The following is a 4,133-nucleotide window of genomic DNA, read 5'->3' as shown; positions in this document are numbered from 1 at the left end:
GTGACTACCGAGGACTAATTACCCAATTTAATTAATTAACTGCTTATTTACGAAATTTCCGGTGAAAGCAGGACAGCCTAAGCGTGAGACATCCTTCGTTGAAAGCCATTCTATATTTTAATACCCTCAACCGAGCGTGCACCGTGAAGTATTCATCGCCCAACAGCGTTGCAAACAAACTGAAACCGGATTTTTGTCTCCGTTTATTTTCCTTTTCTTTCCTTCCTCTTTCTTTTCTTCTTTTTCTTCAGCCTTTCCTTTCCCTTTTGTTTTCTTCTTTCTCTTTTCCTTTATTTCTTCAACCATTTTCCTTTTTTGAATAGCAAGCCGATCTCCTCTGTCTTTGACTGACCGTTCCTTTCTTAATCAACATATTCCCCTACCCGAAACCGGAAAACCGCCAGTGGGCGCGCAAGAAAAACAGCTGTCATTGGACGTCATTGGGCAACGTACTTTAGAGCGATGGTCGTGATTGGAGTACTCGGCCAGCTCGCGTGGCTGAGTCGTTACGTGCTGGCCATGTCACGTCGCGAGTGGGAGGTACCCGGGTTCGAATCCCAGTGCCCGCCGTGCTGTCTGGGATTATTCCTAGGTCTTCCTCAGATGCCAGGAAATCTAAACGGGTAAATTAAATGGCGCTGTCGTCGGTGACGATTTGCTCATGCTGAAATTGATGAGTGCTGTTAGCGACGGCAACTTACTTGAGCTTCCTGAAGTAGGCTCCCGGGTCTTCTGTGGGCATCTGCTTACGGTTGTTGGACTCCTTCAAGAGATGAAGAAATTTCATCAATTCGGCTTCCGTGTAGTCACGACGACCGCGATGCGCTGGAACAGAAAAAAATCGATTACGTTGAAATATTAAATATGTCGTCCAGTAAAGACTCGCTTGAAGCTGTGCACACACGCAGCAGATCACGGTGCATCACCCTACATAATTTCAGTTGATCAACTTCCAACATTGTCCTTCCCGCGGGTCTTTTTTCAAGTGCTTCAGTTCGAAGCGTCCGGTCACATGATGATGGTAATTACTGCGGTGCGTTTTAGAATTATATGTTGGAAAGCGTTCAAGACGTTAAACCTACTCTCTGTGTCATTTATTGGTCACCAGTATATCGTTCTCTCTATTATCGCTCTCGTCGGCGTCGTGAAAGAAGTTCGGCTTGGCATTTTTTTTAGCTCGACGTCTCTCCTCTCTCAGTGCCGGAAATGAGCGTCTATATTGGCAGCGTTCGGCGTCGCCAGGTGAGATCTGGCCCTAAGAGGTTGAGCATGCTCTTGTCATGTATTTCATTGGAAGAAATCTAACTACGCCACCATTGGAGGAAGACGAGCTGCGCAACTATTTCACGACGGAGTTCTGGCCATGTCACGTCGAGACTGGGAGGTACCCGGGTTCGAATCCTGGTGCCGGCTGTGCTGTCTGGGGTTCTTCCTGGGTTTTCCTCAGACGCTTTCAGACATATGTCGGCACAGTTCCCTTAGAAGTCGGCCCAGGACGCACATTCCCCCAGGGCGTGAGTCGTGACGTTGCCCACGTACGTGAGGCCGACAACGGCAAGCCCTATCATCACCACCACCACCACCACCACCACGACGGAGTTTCGATACCGCGGTCAGTGGCCAACGGGAACAAAATGACATCGTATTTTTGAAATTGACTGGGACGAATGCGATCACCCATTTAGAGCCGCGGCTGCAGACGCATTCCCTGCTGTGAATTGCTCTGTTACTCGTGATGAAACCACTTCTAACTAGCCCCGATTCTGCATAGTTGACTCCGCACCAAAAATACGTTGAGGTAACAGTCCAACAGCAACTGATACCCTATGATATTTCAGTGAATACAATTTCTCACACCCAAGTCGCATCGGGAATTAGAAAATGAAACGTTTTCCTTTGAGTAGTTAGGCGCTCCTGCACTGAAAAGCACTTCGGCAACCCTGGGGTTCACCTCACCGGTATTCGTCCTGTACTGCTTTCTGCAGGTTTCGTGTTTACTGCCGGCGAATATCTTTCGGCGAAATCGGCGAAGTAGACGACTGGTCATCCATGTGGCACGAAGCAGATACATGGCGCGTGTAGGAGAAACAGCCGGAGGCCCGCACGGGCCAATCGGTGACGTCACGCATCGTACGAGACCTATCAGAGGAAACATTCGGAAGTTTCAGTTTCAGTTTGAGACCCGAGTGCCAAACGAGTCCCAAGTGCCAACGAGTCCCCCGAATGCCAAACCAACATTATTTCTCATTTCGGAAGAATGTATACGAACTTATTTGGCGCAACCATTGTAACAGTTTCGGATTGTTTCGGGGTCCCCCTTTAAATACCTCATCTGAGTCTTCGTCAAACTGACACTGGAGACTTTTTTTTTTCTCGTTTTGCTTTATAAAGCAACGACACACAAAGAGTCATCATGTAAAATGCAAATGCTGTAAGTGAAACGGCACGCGCACAGACAAGTTGGTGGATCATGTTCGTGATGCGGAAAGCCAGAGCACGGGACGAACAGCTCGATCGTCAGTGAACCGCTGATTTTGCTTCCCGTGGGTCCCGTTCATCCATCGAATTCCTGATACGGCACTTGGGTATCCGACTTCTTGTACAGGGTATTTCACGAAAATCCCCCGCCTGAATAATTTGTGAACAGGTGAAAAATTTCGTTTGGGTAGATATTCTTGGGACATCGGCTATAAACTGAGCGGCTCATTTGCATACTAATCTGCATACTAATTAAATTAAAAATTTGCGTACTAATTTGCATGCTAATTAAATAAACATCCTAACGTTTAAATTTTACTTCGCACGCTTACGGAACCTCTGTGTAGGCATCGAGACCTTCAGCGAAAGATATTGCAAGAAAAAACGCATCGACAGTTACTGATTTTTCCGAGTAATTAATCTGTTTCGGTGTACATATTTCTTGCGCGGAGCAGTGCACCAATGCGCTCTTTGAATCAGCTGTCCGGCTGTTAATTTCGTGTTCATGCGCCTGGTTGACACGCGGGGTTGACGGAAGATAAGGATAAGGATAAGCCGCAAGACCGCAGGAGACGCTTATCTACACATTCACTACAGGGTTCGCCTCCCGTTTTTAACAAATTGGACGAGAACGTTGTCATTCGGGATGATGGTTGGCTAGGAGCGTGCTATGTGGTGTAGTTAATTTTTAAGGGTGTACCAGCGACAAGTTAGGATGTTTATTTAATTAGTGAGCGTATGGAAATGAGCCGCTCACTACTCAGTTCATAGGCGATGTCCCAAGGATCTTTATTAAAAAGAAATTTCTTCGATGGCGCCACCTGTTCACGAATTATTCAGCCCGAAGGTTTTCGTAAAACACCCAGTATATTCTACATTCTCGAAGAACCAGTTGATAAATTGTCAAACGTAGTTAGTGACGTAGTTACGCGAGCCTTATAGTGGCTTTCTGACTTCACTTCTATGTAAACAATAGCAGACTCACCGTTATCGACTTCCGCTAAGCCCGTCGGCGCAGCGTCCACGGTGGCTGCAAAAATGGTGTACAACCAACACAGCACAACCCAGTCTGTCTAGCAGTCACTTTTAAAAGACTGGCATGACGTCACTGGATGAATGCCAAACCCACGTATAAGTGCGGCTCTAATTGGTGCTGAAGGAGACAAAGGGAGAGACAACTTGGCGGAGTGCGATGACAACTACGGGAACCGCCTCGAAGAACAGATTTTATTTTCCACTCGAAACATGCTCTTCCGAACAGTAGACGCCCAGACAACAATTTAGGCCCTCGCCAAACAATTTATCCGAGACAACTTACCACTGGAGTTCCGCAACCCTTCGCCTCTACTGGTCACTCTTCAGTAGTTTTTCGTCCCTGTTCAATTTTTCCCTGATAATGATATGTGTCTACTGATATAATGAAGCACATTAGCAATCCGTTATGCAAACTCACGCGGATTTTTTTCCCCCTGCGTTGTGTGTTACCTAATATCGTCGACAAAGAACAGCTCACTCTGTCCTGCACTGAAGACTGCCACGGACAGGCAGATTTGTTTTCGTATGTCTTACGTCATATGGCTCTGTGGCAAATTGGCCTTTCTAAGAAAGCTGTGCACACGCGAACCTCGCAAGATAAGACAAGTTGCACATCGTGA

The 4,133-nt window shown here is 46.9% G+C and overlaps 1 long non-coding RNA gene across 1 annotated transcript; it reads right to left on the bottom strand.

Annotated features, from left to right (window-relative positions):
* Window positions 1-548: 548 nt before the first annotated feature.
* On the bottom strand, window positions 549-3,530 carry LOC135376030 (uncharacterized). The gene is made up of 4 exons (XR_010417495.1): window positions 3,464-3,530; window positions 1,957-2,139; window positions 702-763; window positions 549-615 (listed from the first exon to the last, which is right to left on the bottom strand). It is a non-coding gene; the product is annotated as an uncharacterized LOC135376030 (long non-coding RNA).
* Between the last annotated feature and the right edge of the window lie 603 nt (window positions 3,531-4,133).

The sequence above is a fragment of the Ornithodoros turicata genome, unplaced genomic scaffold (genome assembly GCF_037126465.1).
Source record: "Ornithodoros turicata isolate Travis unplaced genomic scaffold, ASM3712646v1 ctg00000979.1, whole genome shotgun sequence".
NCBI lineage: Eukaryota > Metazoa > Arthropoda > Arachnida > Ixodida > Argasidae > Ornithodoros > Ornithodoros turicata.
Note: the sequence above shows the minus strand (reverse complement) of the source record. Positions and strands in the feature narration are given on the sequence as shown.